Source organism: Sceloporus occidentalis, unplaced genomic scaffold (genome assembly GCF_023333645.1).
Source record: "Sceloporus occidentalis isolate IW3139 unplaced genomic scaffold, rSceOcc1.0.p SCAF_21, whole genome shotgun sequence".
Taxonomy (NCBI): Eukaryota; Metazoa; Chordata; class Lepidosauria; order Squamata; family Phrynosomatidae; genus Sceloporus; species Sceloporus occidentalis.
Window position 1 is genome coordinate 4,490,530 of NW_028317001.1, and position 25,137 is coordinate 4,515,666.

Genomic DNA, 25,137 nt, shown 5'->3' on the forward strand with positions numbered 1-25,137 from the left:
CCAAGCGGTTGTAATGCGGTAGTAAAGGAGTGTTTGGTTCTGCTTTGGCTTTGGAGCACAAGGAGGGCATGCAACTGTAGTTGGTATTGTAGGCATTAATGTTGGGGTCTATGCGAATGAAAGGAAGCGCCCCTTTGGCATATGCGACACACAAACACACTTCTACTGTTGTTATTTTTAACTTTTGAATCTTCTTTTCACTGGTTATACTTTTAACTGCTTCTAGCTTTATTGATCGTTTCAGGATATTTTAAACTACTCTGTGTCTAGCTGTTTGTATTTTAACTTTTGTAAGCTGCCTTGAGACCTGGCCTGGTAAAAGGTGAGATAAACTACTTCTGCTACTACTGCTGCTGCTACAACTGTTGTTACTATTTCACATAACCTTGCCACCAAAAATGTCCACCTTGAGCCAATCCTCACCAAAATAACATTTCTACAATAAAGTAAATACATGAATATATAAGGAAGGCACGTACAAGCAGGGGCTGAGACTAGTCACTGAGTATCTTCCTTAGATCCCCCTCTCCTTGTTTGGAGCCTAACTTAGGAGGAGCCTTTGGAGGCAGAACAAAAACCTCAAGGATTGTGATCAATCAAGCAGGCCCTAATGGGCGCCTGATTGACTAAAATACACATCCTGCTTGAAAAGAACAAGCAGAACTTCTTAATTCTTAACTTCCTTAATCTCTGATGTCTCCATCTATGAGATACGGAGGGCTTATCCGTGATTGGAACAGACAACCTGTTAACTCTGTTGTTGACAAGTGGTGGTTTTCTTCACTGTCGTATAAGTGCTGGCTGTTGTTGACTTTGCCTTTGTTGTCCTTCCTGGTGGCACAGTACCCAGCTTTGCATGTAGACAAACAAAGTGGCACAGTACCTACTTTGCATGTAGATGATCTTACACTCAGTCCTTACTCTCTCCAATTAAAAAGAGTCAAAGGGTGGGTGATGCAAATGGTCAGTGCCCGAACAGACACAGCTCCCTGCATTCTTGGGCAGATGCCAACCCTCAACACCCCAAGGAGACCCACTGAAATCCACCTTAGGCCCTATTTTTATTATACAAACCCCTTGTTGTTGTTGTTTTTTTACCTTGCCTGCCTTGGCACTACAAAATGTTTGGTTACAATCTTGGTTAGGCACCTTGTGCATTGGATGTTCAGTGCTTCTTGTGTGTCGTGGGAGAAAACGTAGACCATAGACCAAAACATGTGCCACCATGATATCTTTGAACTTCCTTTGGGTTTATGGGAACCCCCCAAAGCCATTTGAAGCGCTGCTTTGTGCATAGGATGGGTTGATGTCTGCTGGTCAAAGCGGACACAAGGCGAAACTCTGCTGGACATGCCCATGGCATTGCGCATGCCTCCGATCGTTCCATGGAATTTTGCCCTTTGCAGAAAAACAGCAAAATAAATGCTTTAAATCAAAACCTTCCTGCTCCGACTGCATAGTTCAGCTAATTTAATTCAGAGACATTCAGCCAGAAACCAACAGTTGTGTTTCTGCCAGAATGTCTGTCGTTGTATAAAGGGATGTTTGATGTTCCAATCTGTAAAGTATATTATATTCCTTTAAGCTGGACTGTTGACCCACTCCCGTAATAAATGTCGGGTTTGGTTCGGCAGTGGTCACTTTTCCCGATTTCGATTTCTTAACCTAATCTGACCAGGTTTGTTGCTCAATGCTGTGCTTGTCATCAGGAGTTCCTCGCCACTTATATCTTCCATGGCATTATAGAAAACCACATGCTTAAATTGGGTACACGGTTTAATTTTGCCCAGGGCCAAGCGATAGGGGAAAGGGAGGTATCTCCCCAATAGTCTGGTTCTGGGCCAACTTTAGCAACACCTTTGCCATATTTCTCCAAAGACAAAGGCAGGGCAAACTTAATATTTTTAATTCAACTGCAGATACTAGCTTATGGAGGTTTCCGCACTGGTGGATTTTCTCCAGCAAAATCTCTCACAAGTGGAGTTATTAAACACACAGCATTAGCAAAAACACTTGGGGCTTGAGGAGGATTTTAATCTTTAGTGATTCGGAAATCCCTAGAGACTGCTGATTGGATTGAGGTTTAAACTGTCAAAGGAAACTGAACCACATAGAGAAAATTGATTTGTGAAAGTTGTTTAAAGGGGACTGAGGAGGGGAAGCTCTCAATCCCCAACCCGCCCTTCATTCTTTCCCTGTCTCTCTCCCACTGCCCTCGATAGAGGCAAAGTTGTAATCCAGGCACCATACAAGCTGCCAAGTGTATTTATTGAAATGTTTTAATAATTGCTTTTTAGTGTTTGAATAATGAATGTCCAAGCCTCTCGTGGGCAGCTGCTCTAAGCCGGTCGTTCGTAGGGCGAGGTGCATGTTACACAATGAGAGTCGAGGTGGCTGGGAGGCAGGGAGGCAAGCTGAAACACCTCTGGCTCCCATCTTTTCCATGCCATGAACCTGACCTTAGGCAGGCTACTAATATCTCTCGGTTTCTTCTCTCCAGTCTCCTTTAGCATGGAGAGGCAGGCAGGCAGGGCCAGCCCAAGCTGTTTTGCAACCGGAAATGAAGGCCAAGAAGTACACATCTCCCCCTCCTGCTGTGAGAGGGAGCAGCTCCTTTTCCATGTCTGACCCCTTTGCATGTAAAACGGTGAGGTCGGGATACATATGTTGGGAGTGCTGAGGCTAGAACTGGCAATCTGTGGCCCTGTTTATCATGTTCTAGGGCTCTGTTATCCATGAGCATCACACCAAGAAACAGAAGCTGGTGATGTGCAGTTGATAGGGCATATTGGAGGGATCCAAGAGTGGTTTGGCTCACTTGGCAAAGTGGATTTTTATGGGCTCACATGCACTTTCTGCAGTCTTGCGTTTGTTCAAACATGTTGCATTATTGTTCAAACATGTTGCATTATTAGCCATCTCCCAACATATGGGTAAACATGACAAACGCGAGTCTGTGACAACATGGGTCATCCTGGCTGCATTGGTCAAGGACTGCCTGCAGGGGCTTGCATTGCCTCCAGGCTTCTTTGATTCTTCCAGCCCAGTTTGGCTCCAAGTGCCGTTGGCCCATTCGCTTCAGCAATGCAGGAAGCCAAGCAAGAATGTGGAACTTCCCTGATGGTTCTGGAGAGCCCTTTGGTTTCCGCACGTGCCGTGGAAGGCTTCCCGTAATGCTTTCAGCATCTGTTTCTATATTAAAAATTGCCAAAGTCAGTAGGAGAGGTTATGACAAGCAAATATATGTCTGCTCGCCTGCAGCAATACAGTTCTGTTGTTACACCTCGTAAGTTTGCCGGAGACAGTATGGCAAAGGTTTGTCAGTTGACCTTCCGATAGTCGTATTTCATTATAACAATCAGAGTTTTGAATGGAGTTTTGATTGGGGAACCAGTGTAATGTGCTTTTTGCTCTGGTAGTATTACTCTGGAAATATAGCAGAGGGTTCCCTCCCCTCAGATGACTTTATAATGTCCAAATTAGTCCACCTGACTTTATAATGAAACCCTAGTAAACCTGAACTTACAGCAGATGGATAGGATTTGTGCTAAAAGTATCTGAAAATGAGTGTTGTAGCTTACATAGGTGTAATTCAAATTGGCGTTCTTCAAGCAGGACATGGGTAGGGACAGTATGGCAGTATCTTGTACTGCAGTTCCCATCAGCCACTGATAGAGATGATGGGAAGTGAAGTTCAACAACATCAAGAGAAGTGCTGCTTAAAGTAGTGCTTTAACCAGTGGTCTCCAAGGCGGTGAGTACTGGTCAGTAAAGAGTTTCCAAGTCCCTGGCATGTTGGAAAGAAATGGCTTGTTCCCTACATCTTGAGAAACATTGGTCCAGTGGACACTGCGATCCCTATCCCTGAAATAAGGGTAAAATAACTGTTTCAACATTTTGCTTGGCATATTCTTTCTGATTGGTTATGCCAGCCTCCTTTCTTGTGCCCTGCCACTTCTGCCTTCATTTTCTCACATCCATCCCGATACTTATCAAATGTTTGGTAGACAGGGTCTGAACCAGCCCTACCTGCATCCTCATAGGGGATGCGTTCCCACTGATACTGAAGTCCAAAAGCCATATGATGAAGCTGCATCCACCTCCAGTGGGATGAGCAGCTCACCATGGAGCTTGAACTTACAGTACTCTCATAAAGGGTTGGGTGCATGTGAGTTGGAGGTGTTCTGTTGAGGAACCTAGTGGAGCCATGGACTCATAGGGGATGCATTCCCAATGATACTGAAGTCCAAAAGCCATATGATGAAGCTGCATCCACCTCCAGTGGGATGAGCAGCTCACCATGGAGCTTGAACTTACAGTACTCTCATATAGGGTTGGGTGCATGTGAGTTAGAGGTGTTCTGTTGAGGAACCTAGTGGAGCCATGGACTCATAGGGGATGCATTCCCAATGATACTGAAGTCCAAAAGCCATATGATGAAGCTGCATCCACCTCCAGTGGGATGAGCAGCTCACCATGGAGCTTGAACTTACAGTACTCTCATATAGGGTTGGGTGCATGTGAGTTAGAGGTGTTCTGTTGAGGAACCTAGTGGAGCCATGGACTCATAGGGGATGCATTCCCAATGATACTGAAGTCCAAAAGCCATATGATGAAGCTGCATCCACCTCCATTGGGATGAGCAGCTCACCATGGAGCTTGAACTTACAGTACTCTCATAAAGGGTTGGGTGCATGTGAGTTGGAGGTGTTCTGTTGAGGAACCTAGTGGAGCCATGGACTCATAGGGGATGCATTCCCAATGATACTGAAGTCCAAAAGCCATATGATGAAGCTGCATCCACCTCCAGTGAGATGAGCAGCTCACCATGGAGCTTGAACTTCCAGTACTCTCATATAGGGTTGGGTGCATGTGAGTTGGAGATGTTCTGTTGAGGGACCAAGTGGAGCCATGGACTCCTAGAGTTGGAAGGGCCTTTGGAGACGACTTAGTCCCCATGCTTTAATTCACCTTTGATGAGAATGCTGGACTAAGGTAGGACTTTGACCCAATCCACCATCGATCCTCTTGTGCCACCTGGATCTCCATTTTTCACTCCTTCTACCATTCATTACCAGAACTTGAGGAAGATGTCCTCTTGAGAGTTGCCCTTCCTGAGTACCCTCCCTATTCTTCATCATTTTCTCGCCCTGCCCCATCTTCTTGGTGGGATTTCACTAAATGGTCGCAAACGGTTAAGGAGACCTTTGGAAGGAAAGCCTCTCATTTTCATAAAGCTGCCTAACAGTGTGTTCTCCAGTAAATATCCTAGCTTCCTGCTGAGCCTGCCAAGCACACGTCCCAAAAAAATGCCTTTAATGTTCTTCCCGATGGCCGGTTTATTGGGAAGCGCCCCCCCCCCCCTCCGCAGGGCTTTATTTCATTTTGTAAAGGTTTGGGGAGGGTTAATAGGTCATAAATTTTTACTGCCCATCCCCGGACCAGGAAGTGATTCTTCTCTTATGACTCGTGTGCGCTGAGACTCTTGCCGGGCTCCGAAGATGCTTATCAAGCCCTTTGATTGCCTGTTGCTCAGAGAGATATGGTCCCAGTGGCGCCTTCTCTTATCGAAGCCCATCGCTCGGTCTTGCCATCAAAAAGTTGCAAGTGTGTGTGTGTGTCTATGTATGTGTGTGGTTCAACCCCCCCCCCCCTTTCCAATCTTTAATTGCTCTTACAGCACATTTTATGTATATTAACACAGAGGACATGTCTCCTTTTATGTTCAAGGCCATGACAGCATTGCAGATTCAAGGGGGAAGGATTGGGGATTCTTATTTTTTTTAGCTTTGCATTTTAATGTAGCCGGATTATAGATATACATATATATATTTTATGACAATAGCCATTGTGCCGGAAGACACGGAAGTGAATTGATTGCATCACAAATGAGTCTTTTTCCTTCTCACTCGGCACTCTCTTCTGCTGAGATCCGCATCAAGCATTGTTAAATCTCCAATCTTAGAACCTTGTTGCAGTATCCAAACTACGCATCTGGGTTCAAGATCCTCCTAGGCCTAATACTTTTGATACTCACTCATAGGCCTGTTACAGACTGTCAAAATAAAGCTGCTTCGGGTCTCTTTGGAGGTATGCTATTTAAATGACGCATGGGTCCTAAGAGTCCGGAGGTCACGCCAAAGCCACACTCCATTCCTAAGCACTGGAGAGCAGCTTTGGTGCAGCTTCCGGATTCTTAGGGTGCATGCATCATTTAAACAGCATACCTCCAAAGAGACCCCAAGCAGCTTTATTTTGGCAGTCTGTAACAGGCCATAGTGTTCTATACACACTGGTCAGTTCTCAATGTCTTTGTTCACTTATGACCATAGTTAAAACTGGACTAGCTACTTCATTTCCATACCCATAGGATTTTGAATTTGAATTGACATTCTCACATGCCAATGGTGCATATATATATATATATATATATATATATATATATGTCCGTCCCTGTTTCCCACTCCACTAAATGCATCTGAGGAAGTAGATTTAAGTCTATGAAAGCTCATACTGCCAACTTCTTTCTTTCAGTGAGTCTCAAAGGTGCTACAAGATCTCTCTATGTACCAATTTTACAGACTAACACTGCTATATCTTTTAATAATAATAATAATAATAATAATAATAATAATAATAATAATCGGCATCTGAGGAGGTAGACTGAAGTCTATGAAAGCTCATGTTACCGACATCTTTCTTTCAGTTAGTCTCAAAGGTGCTACAAGATCTCTCTGCATACTGATGCTACAGACTAACACGGCTATATCTTTGAATTCAAGCACTGTGTGTATATGTGCCTTCAAGTTGTCTATGGCGACCTCATGCGTTTCATAGGGTTTTCTTAGGCAAGGGATCCTCAGAAGTGGTTTGGCCTCTGAAATATAGCCTACAGTACCTGGTATTCCTTGATGGCCTCACATCCATGTACCAACCAGGGGTGACCCTGCTTCGCTTCCAAGATCAGACGGCATCTGGCACCTCTTCAGGGAAAGTATAAAAAGGCAGGTTGTGCATGCACACACACACATACACACACACACACACACAACCCTCATACACACAACACCCTCCTGGAAGGGCGTGCCTCATGTCGCCTGCCTTGTTACAGTTGTGAAATGTTGTGAAACCTAGATGTGCAAACAGTCCCCTCCATCACGTCTGCATAAACAAACGCCAGGCTAGTAAAAGTACTCAGCTGATGGACCGGTGACAGCCTTCAAAGGGCCCCGGCTTTCCACGTTTAGCTATTTAAAGGCTGGGCCTTACGGGCGGAATGTCAAAAATGGCAGAGGAACCGTTGGGCACCGCCATATCCTATTACGATAATATTGACATTGGCGGGGAGGGTGGGGGTGTTTGCCGGGGGGGGGGAGAATATCATGCACAAAAGGTTTTAAGCTTGCGTTGCGGACATTGAGTGGTTTGTTTTGGACGGAGAGAATAGTTTTGCTACCTCTGAGAAACTACGACTGCTGCAAAAAAAGTAATAATAATAATAATAATATTGCAATAGAGTGCATGCAGCTGGATAAAGGCCAGCGGATACATTTTAGAGAATGGAGTGGAGGGAATAACCTGATAGAGATATAGAAATGTAGGCATCTTACAAAGAAAATGGAGAAAGCTTTTCACCCTCTCCTGAAACGTGAACATGAAATATGAAATATGAGCAGAAGGAGGAGGCTGCCTCGGGCAGCAATGTTGGGAGGTGGCGGCAAAGTGTGTTTCACAGCTTTCTCTGGATGATCTATATGCAAACGGAGGATGTTTTCCCGGTGATTCTGTTGTAGGAAAATCGAACTGCCCGCCCAGTTGGCTTTAGACACGGATCAGGAAAGGCAATGTGTTTGGGGTCAGCCACAGTCAACCGGTGGAAAAGATGTAACAAGAGATCTGGAATAGGCAAAAGGCAGACTTCTTCCTACAGTGTACAACGAATGTCTGCAATACAGCAGCTAAAGTAGTATCAAACTGGATTATTCCTTCAGTGTGGATGCAGCCTGAGAGACCCTTTGGGAGAACCACAAGCTTCCAGGGAACCAATTGTTCAATAGCATTGGAATATATGCATTTACTATCGTTCTTGGTCAAGATGGTCGGTCAAGCTACGGGTCGGAGAAGAAAAGCTCCCCATAGGATTTTGTTCTAAACAGTGGTTGCAGTTCTGCCATGACTCCATGCTGGGATTTGTAGTTTTTGTGAGACATTGAAAAAGAGCTCCGGTGCCACAGTAAACTACGAAACCCCCAGAATTCCACAGCACTGAGCCACGGCCCTTAAAGTGGCGTCAAACTGGATCATTTTTGCAGCGAGATCCCTGGCTCAGCTTGGTGGGGCTTGAACTTTGGAGGAGTGCCCAGCAGCAGGGGTCGGTTTGCGGGTGGCGAAATCGGGAGCCACCAGTTTGGCGCCACGGCCGTCCCCTGCTTGGCTGGAAATGCGATTATGGCCCTGGATAAGTGACAGAAACGATAGCATCAAAAAATGTGTGCTAGTAAAACCTTGTTAAGGAAACGCCACCATCAAGGCGGGTGGAGGCAATGGCCCTTGGAGGTGATCGCAGAGAAGGAAACTGGTACGCTTGGAAGCAGAGTGTTCTGATGGACGCATCGCTGGGGTAATAAATTTTGCCGCATTATGCGATGGCCACGAAACAACCCGGGCCTGAGTGCCTCTAATTGAAATGCTGGCAAATAGGACATAGGGGATTTCGGCCATCCTTCAAGTAGTAAATGCTAACTTTTTAAAATGGTTTGTGTTAAATCAGTGAAGGAGATGATCTTTGGCGGAGGAGCACATATCCTTAAATTGATGAATGTGGCACATAGAAACATCCCCAAAATACAATTCTCACTCTTTACTAATAGGCGCTGCATGCTTTTTCTGGAAACAACAGACAGTTCATGTGCATCAGGGGGAAGACTATCCCCTGGAGGTTGGATTGGCATGGAAATTCCAGATGCTGTTCCAGACTGACGGAGACAAAAATACCATAGTTCAAAATTTAGGATTTTGAGCACTTACTTACACATGACATTCCTAACAACAATAGCAAGCTGTTGGCAGTCCCAATAGGGAATGCTGTTGTTTCAAAGAAGTTTGGATTCACTGTGGTTGAATGGATGTGCTCCCCAGCCCACATCATCATCATTATCATCATCATCATCATCATCATCATCATCATCATCATGTCTGTCTACAGTGCTTTTTGAGCTTTCTAGTTTTGGCATTGTGGCATTGTGGTTTGAGCGTTGGACTACAACTCTGGAGACCAGGGTTCGATTCCCCACTCAGCCATAAAACTCATGGGGTGAACTTGGGCAAGTCACACTCTCTCAGCCTCAGAGGATTGCAGTGGCAACACACTCACATACAAACTTGCCAAGAAGACCCCCATGATAGGTTTGCCTTAGGGTCGCCGTAAATCGGACATGACTTGAAGGCACACAACAACAACAACTCCATCTTGATGAGTATTTTCTGAAGGATTCCTGCGTTTCTCTTATAGAGAATGTGGGAGCTACAGAAGATTTGAGAGGTCCAGGAGCCATGCTCAGTTCACAAAGAGTGATAACCAGCAGGTATGGCTCTACCAATAGGCAGATGGCTCAGGTGGCAGATGCCAAAGGCAGGGTATTAGCTTCCCCTCATTTCCCTGCAATGCCCTATAGCATCCTATCCCTCCCCTAACTTGGCTCATTGCTCTAAGGCTCATTGCTCTGGTCTTTCACTAGCTTAGAAATCAGATTCAACCATCAGTCTGGCTGGCTTCTGTACATGGACAGAAGAGGGCAGAATGCCATAACATCCTTGGCCCATAAGTAAGAGGGGGAAGCTAGCAGAGATAGGCAACGTAGCATGTGAGCTACGCATGCGGCTGCTGTGTAATGAAGTTTAGTTTAGGATGGATGGATGGAGGGTGTGGGGTGCCACCTTTGAATGTTCCTCTATCTAAAACAAGCCACCCTGCCACTAAGATACAACAGGTACAAAAGGGAGGAGCCCATCCTATTTCTTCCTTTCTGTGCCAGTTTTATACTTGCATTGGCTTCTTTTAATATGGTGGGGCATTTAAAAACAGGATTTATCACTTGCACTTGGAAGTGTTGCAGTCCAGCTTGCCGCCTTGGGATTCACCAGCATTGTACCCACTTTGTTGCCTCCTTTATGGATAGAACAGGCCAAAGATGGCAGATGGCACTGGAGGGTACATTAAGTCCAAGAAAGCTAAGGGAGCCATCATTGGTAATGAGAAAGGGCAAGAACCTGTCAACAGTGGGAGAGGAGTCATAGATAGATGGGGTCACAAAAAGGCACAGTCCGTAAGACAAGGAAAAAGACAAGCCTGTTAAACTGGTTTAACCCAAGGAACACATAAAGCTCTTCCTAGGCTCTTTCACTCTGTACGATTATAGTGGCCTATTCTGCTTTAACTGCCATGGCACCATCCTGTCAAACACTGGGATTTTCAGTTTAAGGAGGGGTATTTTGAAACCTTAGGCAGAGAATTGAAACACTTATCCAAAACTACAAACCCCAGGATTCCACGGATTGTTGCCATAGCAGTTAAAGTAGAATCATAGCACTATACTTGTGTATAAACATCACTTAAGGACAGTGACTGGCAAACATATAACATATAGCAAGGCTGTAATGCAGGGATGAAAAACACCTAAAAACATAGAAGTGGCCACGCTGAATCAGCTCAGTTCTCTGAAGGTCTGCAATTCCACTGTTGGTTCCAACAGCGCACGGTATTCAGGATCTGTGACCGAACCCTTGGTCCCCTTCTTCCCCCCAACCCCAGAATTTCCTAAACTCCTCTTGCCTGCAACAGTCCATAAAGCTTCTGCTACCCCTTTTCTCTTGGGTGGCATCAAATATTTAGCCCCAAACGCTGTACAGTTGCTGGAAGTGCTGCTGGGGAGTGGCAGAGCACAGCTCTGCTCAGGTAGCAGGGATGTGTGAATGCAGCCAGGCGATGGAAGCCACTGGTGTTAGGGAATTCCCGGGCGGCCCTCATTGCCGCAGGCAACGACTTGACAGGCCTGAGCCCCAACCGGTTTCCTATTACTGGCACTGAGAGGGCCAGAAGAGGCCTGGAGTCACAGATCAGGAGGCCATGGGTGCCGCAGAGGCCTGGCCGGCTGTAGCGTCCATGTAATTTAGATGTCCTGAAATCCTTCACCTGAACCTGTAATTACCTGGATGCTATCAAGGAGGTTGGTTGTTACAGACAGTGGCTTCATTCAGGGCACTCACCTCACATTGCTGATCTAAGAACTAGTGAATGAATGTGCGGGGAGCACTGTGTCCCAATTTTGAATGTGTCCATCATAGCAAAGAGAAGAGAGAGGGCCAGAGCTCAACAGCAGAACAAGGCCTCGGCAGCTCTAGTTGAAGGTGCTCAGTGCTGGGAAAGGACGGTATCAGAGACCTTTATGAAGCACATTTCTAAAGAACAATAACGATATGGATAAAATAATGCAGAAGAAGGGTATTTAGGAAAGTTAAAAAGCTCCATAGTGTTAATGAGGTTCTAATGATAATCAGATCCTGGCACCGTTCAGTCTTCATGCAGAATGCCTTTCCAGAACGCTTGAGGTTGTATTACAAAGCACATTTCTTGCGTGTCGAAATGCCCAAGTTCAGATGTTCGGTGGAGCTCTCAAAGGAAGCTTTCTACTTCTTCTCCTGATCCAGTGTCTCCAGAAAGCACTTCTGCCTCTCAGTGTATGCAGTACTGAGTTAGGTGGACAATTGGTTGCATGAGGAAGAAGGCATCTTCTAGACTTCCAAAGTGCCACCCATGGACGATCTTGACCTATCATCATATGCTTGTTTACAACGTTTGGCCCGCAAGAGGTTTTTGGATTGCAACACCTAGCGTTTCTTGCCAGCATCGCTAATGCTAAGGAAATATGGGAGTGTAATCCACCAACTTCATGATATCTGTCCCTGATTTATCTGGTCTCATGTCAAGGAAAGCTGTAGCTCAGTGGCAGACCACATTCCAGGTTCAATTTCCAGCATCTCCACTCCGGAGGAAGAGTATCTAAGAATGACTTTGTGTTTGGATTGGGATATTGCTCGACCAATCGTGATCTTCCTGACTCCTATGTATTCTTCTCGGTTTCAGCTCTGCCTCCTTGACTCAGTTCCTGGCTTATTGCCCCTGACTCCCAACTCGCCTGCCATAACTGCCTGTGGCTGGGCTTTGATATACCCTTATCGCCCAGAGCTCCCAAAAGAAGCTTTCTACTTCTTCCACTAATATTGGAGCACATAAAAGAGGAACCCTTGGGGTGCTGACTAACTTTGTTCCCTGCTCCTCATGACTTGAACCTGGGAGTGCTTCAGCTGGGCTCGGCAAAAGGGTCGAGCATTTGGCGAGGGCACCATCACCTCTGGCTTTGGTTAGCTTGGCTTTATTCATCCAGTTGCCAAGAGGCGAGGAAATTAATATTCGGCAGTCTTTAAATCAAGTTGAAATGGGAAGAAAGTGACCCGTCGCACGTGCAAACGTTTAGAACAGGATGGCAGAGAGGGCCTCCTGCGAGGAGAACCTTGTCAAACTGGTACTTTCCGTCTTCCATTTCCCTGCCTGCCTCTTTCTTCTGTGATTGATGTTTTAACCAACTAAGAGGGATCAGAAGGAAGTTATGTAGAGAAGCATGGGCTGGCTATACTCTGATTATGATTACGATGATTCCTCCTTCTCCTCCTCCTCATCACAAGCATCTTGTGCAACAGACTTATTGCACAAGAAAAAATTCACTACTTTCACCTGGCAGTAGCAGCCAACTAGGTCAAGCCATTTGCATTGGTGAAGTCAGGAGTGAAGCTTTGTACATCTGTGAGGCTTCTCATTGGGCAGAATACCCCGAAACATTTTTTTAAAGAGAAGCCTATTGAAACTTTGTCTTACAGCCATTGCAACCAGTTGCTGTCGGATGGTGCACACAAATAATACCTCAAAAAAATTAACTGTCACTGTCTAGACCGGTATTCAAGATGCCTTGCGCCTGCATAAACTCCTTTGGAATTGCATGGCACTTGTACTCTCAGAACGCTAGCTGTGTTTCTGTAACTGCCAGATGAACGCTTTGCAAAAAGCAAAGGCATTAACTCTTAATGGAAGGTTATCATTCCTCCTATCCTTAACCAAGAGAAGTCCTTTGGAAGCAGAACCTCTCATTGCGAGGTCACCGTGAACCGTAACGTGAAGCAAGTATGCAAGGCTTTGGCGGCCTTTCAGATGCACTCTCACGCCTCCTTCTTTTTCACTGCAGTGCTTTCCGTCTTCCTGTTCTTTCCATTGGCTTTTTGGGGATGGATGTGCGTTGAGTGCTAGACACCTTTGCTGTTGGCTGTACACACAAGATGGCCACCACTTCTAGGGGAGAACTTCAGAGTCTCCATCTTCACAGCTTTTCTCTATCTGGTTTACAAATGGGGATCATTTTCTCACTGGTCATACTTCATCACATGGTTTACTCTTTCAGTTGATGCCTCACCTTGGATTGGTGGTCCATTGGTGGCCTGCCTGGTGTGCAACTGCAACTTGGGGTCTGTATCATAAGCGGCCTAAATTGTTGTATTGGAAGCCGAGCTGTGCTATTAAAACCCATCGAAATGGAAAAGCGAAATGGACAGGATAATAGATACTCGTCTCTATATAAATAGTACACCAGGGTGCGCATTACACATAGGTGTGAAGACAAAAAATCCACTATTGCAGATAAGCTTGGTTTTGATGTTGATTTTTTTAAAGCTTTGGGTAAACCTCTCCAAGGTGTGGGATGTTAGTGTGGTTTGCTTCATTTTAAAAAACATTATAGATTTAAACCAGAGTTGGGAATTGTGTCCACTCCTAGTCCATCTCACCACTGGCTATCCTGGGAAGGTCTGAGAAACTGGAGCCATGTGTCCAAAGGAGGGCGACTAAAATGGTGAAGGGTCTGGAAACCATGCCCTATGACGAACGCCTTAGGGAGCTGGGGATGTTTAACCTGGAGAAGAGAAGGTTAAGGGGTGATATGATAGCCCTGTTTAAATATTTGAAGGGATGTCATATTGAGGAGGGAGCAAGCTTGTTTTCTGCTGCTCCAGAGACTAGGACCCAGAGCAATGGATGCAAGCTGCAGGAAAAGAGATTGCACCTCAACATTAGGAAGAACTTCCTGACAATAAGGGCTGTTCAACAGGGGAACACACTTCCTAGGAGTGTAGTGGAGTCTCCCTCCTTGGAGGTCTTTAAGCAGAGGCTGGATGGCCATCTGTTAATGGGGATACTTTGATTTGGATTTCCTGCATGGCAGAATGGGGTTGGACTGGATGGCCCTTGTGGTCTCTTCCAACTCTATGATTATATGATGGGAGTTGGAGCTCCGCAACATCTGGAGGGCTTTATGATTCCCTCTCCTGGTTTAAATTGTTGGCCGCTAGTACTGATCTGTTTAAACCAGAAGGCAACAATCCAAACACTGTAACTAATAAACAGAAGAAGTCACTGAAAACCGCTATTTCAAACTGTGCTTTCCCCCTTTTTAACCAATATTTCCTCCCTCCATGGGTGTGATTTTGCTATCTTCTCCCCCAGGTACCAGTGGATGGTATAGTTTACGGATATTCTTCTAATAAACTTTTGATAATGATGAAATGTGGATTGCAAATAAATACAAATAAAAAAAATTATGCTGTCCTACACACATCAAAAACTCGGTTCTGCGGTGGATAAGCTGGAACCGATAAAAATGCTCTTGTCCTTTTTGTGGTTGGGTTGGTGTGTTCCTCTCACAGTGTAATGTTGCTTGTGTTGGATATCTCCAGTTTGGTTTGATCTGGATGGGGAAGAAGGCAGGAGATTGTATCGTAATACTGTGACAAGCCTTCTATATTAGCAACGCTGCATGTTTTATTAGAATTGCATGGGGGTAAGCTCAGTCTGCGATGGATCTTTGTTGAAGATCTGATCATCTTCCCGGGCAAGGATCCAGTGAAACTGGAAGCCTACCAAATCTGACTCTCAAGACATTCTTGGTCATCCATTTAGATTCCAATGGCTCTGGAAACCAATCCCTGGAGATGGTAGAGACATTCACTGGCTTTACATTTCCCTATGGAAATATCCATTTCATAGCTCCCGAGACTGACAATTACGGCAGACATGTAGCCTTGGAAATACATACAGTATACTAAATTAAAAACTGAAAAAAGGCATGCATTTGATGCACAGATATGTTCTGTTGAGTGGAGAAATGCATCACTTAGAAAAACACATGCAAACATGCATGCATTTTGAAACATGGGGGCCAATATCTTGCAGTCCAGTACAGAACAAGAATGCTGGCGCGATACTTGAGTAACGTGACAAAAACGAGACTGACAGATTTTTACATCCTTGCCAATTCCATCTTAAAGAGCCATTTATTTGCCTTGTGGGTAGCCCTCTCGGTTTCTGACATGGCTGACTTCTTTGCAGATGTTGAATATCACGGAGTTCGAATGCTGCAGGTCAGGTTGCGGCTTCTTGTCCTTTACACCGCTGGGGGCACTGACTCAAGGAGGGCCCTAGAGACATCCATCAGTCTGGATTTATATCTTGCCCTCCAACATTTCACAGAGGAAAAACCAGGGCATATGTAGCCAAGCATCATCAGAGTGCGGTCAAGATGGCAAAAGTTATTAATGAGGAATAACAGGCAATTGAGGAGAAGTTGCAGCAAGTTGCTTTTGCCTGAGCCTACTGGGAAGAGCAAGACTCTATCCCAGGATTACTTTTGCAGTGTGGATGCAGTCTCAGTACGCAGCAGATGAATTGAGCTGAGGATGATGGCCGAAAAGAGAGAAACTGGGGCATTTTTTAAAGCTGGCAAAGTATTAATCGGGACTGTTCCTGCCAAATCAGGATCTGTTTTATTTTGGTACAGCTACTTAGGTGACACTGGAAGGCCAGAGCCATGCCACAGACTAATATAAAACCCACTCATTGCCAGTGTTTCCAAAGGAGCGACGGAACAGTAATAGAGGAATGTGGGACACAATCGCATTGCGTCTTCACGCAGCCAGTCTTGCCAAATGCAAAAGGAAAGTGTGTGGGTGGCGAATGCCAGAGCATCACCGACGGTGCTTCTTTGTTTTGTGCGGAATAATTAATACATTGGTGCAAATTCAAAAATGGACTTGTCCAGAGACAAGGGCAGGATTCGTCTCGGTTTTGACATCCGCTGACTTGTCTCCCCCCCCCCCCCCCCCCCGGTTTGATTGCAGCCATTGTTGATCGTCTTGCGTTGATAGGGTTTGAGGTTAAGAGAGGTGGAAAGTGTTGATTCTAATTAGATCTGACGCCCTGATCTTCCTTTGCAGAGGAGCGCAGGAGCTGGGGGTTCCCAGTAGGCTCCTGGAGAAATGCAGTATTCATTGTGCTCAAGATAAAGAGCTCCCAGGCGCTTCCAAAGAGACCCCCAGAACTAGCCTCCGCCCTCTTGTTTTTCTAGACTTTGTATAATGAATATCAAACATTGGCGAGGCTATATGTTTGGCGGGTCTCTTTACAGGTTTTCTTCTTTTTGCTCAGCATCTTAACTGGAAGCCTCGTCTCCAGATCCCAGAACGAAGGTGTTGGGTTGTGGTTATTCAGTAGAAGGGCAAAGCCATTCTGTTGATACATTGCGGTCTTGGCAAGCGTGCATGGAAGAACAACTCAAGGTCTTGTCCAGCGGTTGCCCACTTCTTGCCGAGACATCTGTTGGCAACACTTTTAGGAAGTGTGTGAAGCGGCCCTATGTGTGTAGAGACTTTTTGCAAAAGGAGATCCTATAGACATGGTATGCTTTCTTCCCCCCCATACATGCAAGACTGCCTCATGTCTTGGATGAGGATCCTGGTAAAAGCATGTCTATTGCATTCGGTAGCATCAATAGACCCCTGTCTCCCACCTCAAAATATAAAAGATGTTTGTGTGGCATGTACATTTTGGAAAGATGAGGAGCTGTTTGCATTCTGTGAAGTCGAAGGCTTTCACAGCCGGCACCCATAGTTTTTGTGGGGTTTTCGGGCGATGTGGCCGTGTTCTGGAAGAGTTTACTTCTGATGTTTGGCCAGCATCTGTGGCTGGCATCTTCTTCTGCGTTCTACTTCTGCGGTGGGGTGGGATGTCTCTCGCAACCCACATTTCAGCTTTCCCCTTCTCCAACTCTTTATCATGATGCCAGCATTTAATCCCAACTCCTTCCATGGGCTCCAGACATTCAAGATCATTGCCTGTTAAGTATTGCTAATTTTTCCACTCCATTTGGAGAGCCTGGATTGCTCTCACTTGCCCTGCCCTGGTTTCAGGCCTATTACCAATGCTGCAGAAACAGAACCAAGCCTTTCTTTATACTGTATTGCTTTGAAATGCATAATTGGTGCCTTCCTTGGCTTTTGTCCCATTATGACATTTTATACACGAACTTCTATTTGCCAAAATTGCAAAAACCTCTGAGTTTTACCAATGAAAACCAGGATACATGTGGCCATGCAACATCACAGTATGGGCAAAAGTTATTAATGAGGAAGAACGCACAATCTAGGAGAGGTTGCAGCAGTTTGCTTTTGTCCAAGCCTGCAGGAAAGGGCAAGACTCTTGTTTCCTTCTCTCCCCTTTGAGCGCAAACTACTTTGGCATTTCGAACTCGGTTTGCAACAACAGAGGTCTGCCCAGGATGAAGCAGGAAAGTGGAAGGAGGAGAGAGAAACTGGGACATTTTAAAAGCAGCTGAAGAAGTAGGATGAGAGAGAATTGATCAGGACTATGCCTGCCATATCAGGACCAGTTGGCCACTTCGGAGGATGCTCTCCCATAGTTACATAAAGCACTTTGCTAATGCGAGGTATGATTTAAATAGACCCCAGCCAAGTAGTCACAGCAATTGGTTTTGAAATGAGAAAGATCTGACAATTACCCTAATGGAAAGCAAACAATTGTATTATTTATACTAAAGGGTTGCAGCTATGAAAAGGCAGCATCTGCCTGTTCATTCATCTGCAGTTGGATAGACCTTTGCTATCTTCCTTGCACACTTTGCCCTTCGGTGGAAACTCCCCAGAGAACCCCCAATTGTTCACACGCTCCTCTTCTAACTGTTTCATCAATTTTACTGTTAAATGTGAGGTTTCATAAAAGAAAAGGACTCGTGATGGATGGCCAGTTTCTTAAAAGCGAGACACCGGAGGCGTAATTCTACGGAGAAAGAAAATTAGAAGGTGTCTAAAGAAACCAGGATTCATTCCTGAGAAGCTCTCAGGTGAGCTGAAATGTGAAAGGGGGCATTTATAAGATGTGGAAGAGTACAAACAAGTAGCCAGTATTTTTAGGGAGGTCAGGTCGGAAGGTCAGGATGAATTTAGGCTCAGAAGAGAAGTTAAATATAATAAAAAGACAGGGAGGGGGCCTTGGCTGTCTTTGGAGAAAGAAGAAGGACATGGAAGTGGTAGGTCTGCATGGAGAAGATGGTGAAATGCTATGGGGTAGCAAAGAGAAAACCCCATTATAGGTTTGCCTTAGGGTCGCTGTAAGTCAGAAACGACTTGAAGGCACACAACAACAAGAGCAAAAAAGAAAACAGGACTGGTCAACATCTACTTTGACTTCTCCCAGAAAGAACAGAGTGCTCAACTGGTGACATTATATTGGATGAGGCGGTGATGGGACCGAAGCCTAAAATAACCAAAGAGGAGGTATGGAGATACCTAGGTACATTAAATGAATTCAAGGCCTGTTACAGACTGCCAAAATAAAGCTGCTTCGGGTCTCTTTGGAGATATGCTGTTTAAATGATGCATGCGTCCTAAGAGTCCGGAAGCTGCACCAAAGTTGCCCTCCAGTGCTTAGGAATGGAGTGTGGCTTTGGCGCGACCTCTGGACTCTTAGGACCCATGCATCATTTAAATAGCATACCTCCAAAGAGACCCGAAGCAGCTTTATTTTGGCAGTCTGTAACAGGCCCAAGTCTCCAGGACCAGATGAATTTAAACCAAGGGTACTAAAAGAACTTGCATATGTATTGCATAGCTTGCATAGCTTTGGTCTGCAATCTTTGAGAACTCTTGTAGAACAGGTGAGGTCCCTGCAGACTAGAAGAAGGCAAATCGACCGTAATGTGTGAGAGTGCATGGAATACAAAGGACAAGAAGTGATGCACTTTTCTGTCCTTCAGAGGTGAGTTGCGACCCACCCAAATATGCAGGAGAGTTTAAACCAAGCGTTGTTCCACTACAGATCAATCAGCCAAGGGCCTTCTCTTTAAATGCAAGTCGAACTAAATCCAAAGTAACTTAAAAGGAGGCGGGAGAAAGGATCCTCATATGCCACTGTTCTATTTTTCATCTGTTTGCCCTTTTTGTTTTCAAATATAGCATATTGTAAAACACAGAGAAGTACATTTTGCCCTTAAAAACATGGATAAAAAATTCACCATACCCTAAGTGAGCCATTTCCCCTTTGATTTGAGTCTAAAACACGGGTAAAGGGACACAGCGCCGCAGCTGCGTTATGCATTTTACAAAAGAACATATGCGTACATTTAAATCATTTAAATTTCGTCTTTTTTGATTCCCCTTGTTTTAAAACCTACATTGTAGGAAAACAGCAGCCAGCGCGCGATGGCCAGGAGGAGGAGAAAACTTGAAAGCACTGTTTTTAAAGTTTGATGCAAAATAAGGTGAACTAAATCGGAAGCGATGCTCTTCATAGCTTCAGATTTTTTCTTTATTGCAAAGTTTTTGGCCTGGAAAAGGCCATTCAGACTTGGAAAACTGTTGACTGGTGTGCATTGGGATGCTGGGAAGTCTGAAGCGGTTGTCAGTCTCTACAGCTATTCTGATTTGACAGTTAAAGTCTCAATGAATCCCTTGCTGTTCCAGGTCCTTTTAACATGTCCCATTTTTTCTCTCCTCTTCCCGCTTTCCCACTTTGTCCTCAGATTGTTGTACATCTATTACTGACACTGAGCTCAAAGTGCAAAGGTAGTTTGCGTCCAGAGAGAGAGGAGAGAAGTGGGGCAAGACTTGCCTTTTCCTATAGACGCAGGTAAAACCAAACTATTAACACAGCCTCTGCTAGCTTGAACTACCACATGTTGAAGGGTATGTGGTTCAACCCAAGCCATGGGTCTCGCCACCAATTGAGGGACACCTAAACCAGTGTCTGTCTGCAGGAAAGGCGAGTTGATAACAGGATAGGAAAGGTCAGGATGAAGAAAACCTGCAGCTGACCCACCTTGATGGATGGCTCTGGAGTGACTCCATGTTCAAGGAGATGTTCAGTAACCTGCCTTCTGGTGTGTTACTCCATGGTTGTCTTAAGATGAGGTTCTGATTTACTTCTCAAGATAGGAACAGAAAATTAAGTTACTCCTATTCACAAGGACATCGAAATGATAGAAGAATTCCTGTACCTAGAATCAAGCATCAGTTGGAATGGAGACTGCTGTCAAGAAGTCAGAAGACTAGGAATGGGAAGAGCAGCCATGAAGGAGCTAGGAAAGATCCTAAAAAGTAAGGATATACACCTGAGCACTAAAGTTAGGATCATCCAAGCCATTGTATTCCCTATCTCCATGTATAGATGCAAGAGCTGGACAGTGAAGAAAGTGGATAAGAAGAAAATATTTGGAGATACGCTGCTGGAGAAGAGGGCTGAGGATAGCATGGACAGTAATGGTCCTGGAACAGATCAAGTCTGAAATCTCCTTGGAAGCCAAGATGAGGCTGTTGTACTTCGGCCACATTGTGAGAAGGCACGACTCACTGGAAAAGACAGCAATGCTAGGAAAGGTGGAGGGAAGTCGAAAGAGAGGAAAACCCTACACTAAATGGATAGACTTTATTAAGGAGGCCATGGGTATGGATTTGCAGGACCCAAGCAAAGCAATGGAGTACAGGAGGGCTTGGATATGTCTCATCCACAGGGTCGCCATGAGTCGGGGGCGACTTAACAGCAACAACAAACATTCACAAGTACTGTGGAAATCAGATTTGGAGCAGAACGTTCATGGTCTGAAGTGGAAGAAGACGCTGTGAGGTCTCTCCTCCTCTTTGTGGTAAAGGAAGGAGCCAATTTATATCTACAGGAGGACCGACTGGCAATTGGCTTGGCTTGCCTATACTAACCAGAGAGTTCTTCCTAAAGAAGAAGACCCTAGTGTGTCCGAAACATTAGCTATTGTGCTTTCTCTCTTTCTGACCTTCTTGTTTTCTAACTGCCGGGAGTTGTTTCGTTATAGTTTTTAATGTCGGGAGGATTCAAATGCTATATATATATCGGAAGTGGTACACTCTAAGTGAAGCTGTGCCACTTGATTCTTGCACTGGCCCAAAGTCAAAGAAATCCTATATAATGCCGCGCATAAAACCGCTGCTGCAGAACATATGCTTGGAGGCGGCAGCGGTTGTATTCCGGCTCCCCGAAAGGTGACAACTCCTGTGTTTGTCATTTACTTTAACATTCTATCTATTTTTTAAAAGGGCTGTAGGGTTGGGAAACCTCTAGCTGCCGGGCTTTAAGCTGAGCGGAGCTGACAGCCCGGCGATGCGGAAGGCCATTATCTCACCTTTGTGCTTCTAACTGTAGCCACTTGCCTCTTCCTGTTTCATAATACATTCCCCGTGTGGCTGCCGAGAAACTTTTTAACACCTATTGGAGACATTAAATAATCAGTTGTGCCACAGCGGTGGGCCGATGAAAATTACATGAAGGGCAAATCACTTTGCTCCTCTTTCTTCCTTTAAGGCCTGCGGATTTTTCCTCCCATCCACCCCATCAAATTTCCCCTCTCCCTATGTATTAATTTTCATTTTCCATCTCACCTTTGCTTCGAGGATTTGAGTCCAAGGTTGATCAAATGAACTTATCTTCATCCTCCTAACCATCCTGCGATGTAGGACAGCAGGGGACAGGCCCAGGGTCACCCAATGAGCCTCTTGACTCAGGGTTGGTGGGATGCAAGCCTAGCCACCTTGAGCCCCAGTCTGGAGCAAAAGTCATAGTAATAGTAATAATAATACAGGCGCACCTCGCTTTAGAGCACTTTGCTAATAAGGGCACTTTTCAATTTCGCTAATGCTGGCCGAATCTTGTATGGCATTTAAGAATGTGTTAAATATATGTATTGTTTTTACTTTTGCATTGTTTCCTTTAGGCCTCATGCTATTGCACACTTAACAAACGACAATGTCATCCCAAATCCACCTTTTCGAAAGCTTGCAACAGACATGATGTGCATGGGCCCAACAAAAGTATCCCTGTTTTGTGGATTTGGGATGATACTGCACTTTGTTATATGACCAACACAGCCACCTCTGCATATGTTTAATAGATGACAGGTTTTAGGTTTTTATATGCACTGGCAAATGAAGAAAAAAGATGCTACAGATTCACTTTAAAGTGATATTTGCCTCGCAGCTGTGGTCAGCAACCTAACCTTTCATATGTTGGTAATATAATAATGCACTTCAGCCATTCTGTCAGCCTTCATCAACTTGAGTCGCCAGAGATTTAGGACTTGAGTTCCCATCAGCCACAGTCAGCATGGCCGGCGATCAGGGATGATGAGAATTGTGCGTGGTGGGAGGAAATAACTGGAGAGTACCAAACTATTGACACCTTAACTGCATTTTTGTTGTATGCATTCAAGTCATTTCCAGCTTATCATGGGCAAAACTTCTTCGGAGGGGGTTTGTCCTTCCATTCCTCTGAAACTGAGAGAGTGCGACTTGCCCAAGGGCACCCTGTAGGTCTCCATGGCTAAGTGAGGGTTCAAACCCTGGTCCCAGTCTGACACTCAAGCCAACGCACTACTTAGAGCCAGGTTGAAATTAGTCCCTCTTGTAGACTCATTGGGGTGCCATTTTGGTGACTTTCAGTGACCAAGGCCCATGAGTCTCTAGAAAGGCAAAATGGGCAATTTCTCACAGCTCTGATCAGTTGGTGGCTACCATCCCTCCCATTCCAGGATGCCCCTTGGAAGGGGAGCCATGAAGAGCCAACCAACCCTTCGAAGATCCACTTGCCTGAAGGCTTACTTCACTCTCTCAGCCTCAAGAGGACTTGGAGAAGCACGCTCCCGGTGAGCTTCCTTGGAGAAGCGTGGCCCATCTCAGCCTCCTCCCAAGCTTTCTTCTTCATATCTGAATCCCTGACACCTGAGCTACTGCAACATCCGAGCTAGACCATACCCTTGGTTCAAGTCCAAGGCTTTCCGTCGTGCGTGATCTGAAAACCACACTTGATTCTGGAGGGCATCCCAGTATCAAATTATCAACCTGACAGGTTCACCTGTCTTAGGGGGTGTCCCTTTGGGAAAGACGTGGAGCCAAGTGATCCAAGTGCATGCGCCTCTATCTCCTTTCCTCTGAAATCCAATGAATGCGGGTCTTCCATCCCTCGCTCACAGCATCTCCAGAGCGGTTCCAGGTGTGGGATTGCACCAGGTAATTTCCTGCGGCCGCCTTTTCTCGTTCGAGATGGCTCTCTCTCCTGTCGGGGAGATTATATCTGCTCACCTGGCCCTGGTGGTGACAGAGGGGGCCTTTGTTTATTCATTTAGGAGGCAGATTAACCCTAATGAATATGGTTTCCTGGAAATGGATACAGAGGACAATGGGAAAGAGAAGGACTTGGGAGCGGAGGAAGGAGGAGGAGGAGGGCAAATTCCCTTCTCTTTCTTCACTTGTAAATAATGGCCGCCTTTCATAGCAGAGCCTTTTATATATATATAAATCAGGAAGGCATGCAAAATATGTCAACAACCAAAAATATATCTTCCCCCCCCCTCCTCCTTTTAGGGCACATTTTTGCTTTTTGCCACTAAAGGAGCAGGTTGGGGAAACTTCTGTCAAGGTGAGACCTCTGCCGTTTGTTCCTATATAGTTAACATGTTTAATCTGAGCCTTCTCCTCCTACCTTTCTTTGAAAAGAATTGACAAAGTGCATACGTATATAGACATGGATATATATGCTTGCAGTTAACAACAGTCCCAGTTGGGGGAAGAAGATACATAAATATGCATACCCAGTTATTTTACAACATTTGAATAATATATATCTAGAGAGAGAGAGAGAGAGAGAATTCACAACATTTTGATTTTTATTTGGGAGGAAAGGGCTTTTTGATTTGCGATGGAAGCTCATGTGTGTATTTCTTTGGGAGTGCCTTTAGCTTTTATGCTTCCTCCCTGCCGAGAAGCCAATAAATTAAGATTTAGCTTTTTGGCTCCTGTTCTCTGGCACTCGAAAGGCCTCCACTTCCACCTGTTTGAGGTGTTGTAGTGGTCTGAGTGTTGAACTATGACTCTGGAGACCGGAGTTCGATTCCCAGCTGGGCCATGAAACCCACTGGGTGACCATGGGCCAGTCACACACTCTCAGCCTCAAGGGAAGGCAATGGCAAACCTCCTCTGAACAAATCATGCCAAGAAGACCCCATGCCGCCAGATGTTGGAAATAACTTTAAGGCACTCAGCGAAAGCAACAATTATACACGCAGGCCCTCTATTTGGGTCCTGTGGGGTTCCAAACATGGTGGAAATGCCCTCCACACTCCTTAGAGATCATTTTCAAGACGGGCCTGTCATATTTGCGGGCTCATTAACTTTACACCGGATTGTAGCCTTGACTCAAGCCACCATAGTTGATGACAAATGAGGCACAGAGGTGACGGTGGAAGTCCTACTATATAAACACAACCTCTGAGCGTTGGCATTCGGCTATCGGGAGCGAAGGAGAAGAGACGTTTTTATTTTGTGAAAATCTGTACTCTAGCGTTGGTAGGTTAGTGGATTAGTTCCTTTGTAAATATATACACTAATTTGACAAGTTGATCTCATCTTGCAAATATGTAGACTTTCAGTATCGATATAATTACATAAACCTTTACCGACAACACTTCAGCTTGTTGTCGGAAGGAAATATCGGAGAACATGGGGATTTCACGGGCCACCGATGAAGACTGATAGTCAAAACAGGTCTGGCTTCTTTTCATATGAAGAACGACAGGGTCTTGGGCCATGTATTCTCCTCCGACAATTGATTTATGTCTTACGGACCTTCTCCCACGTCGCTACTTATAGGACTGCGTGGCTCTAATTTGA

The 25,137-nt window shown here is 45.2% G+C and overlaps 1 protein-coding gene across 4 annotated transcripts in view; it reads left to right on the top strand.

Moving 5' to 3' along the window:
- LOC149301464 (BCAS3 microtubule associated cell migration factor) overlaps positions 1–25,137 on the top strand; it is a 375,467-nt gene that overhangs the window by 199,462 nt on the left and 150,868 nt on the right. The gene's annotated exons all lie outside the window — the stretch shown is intronic.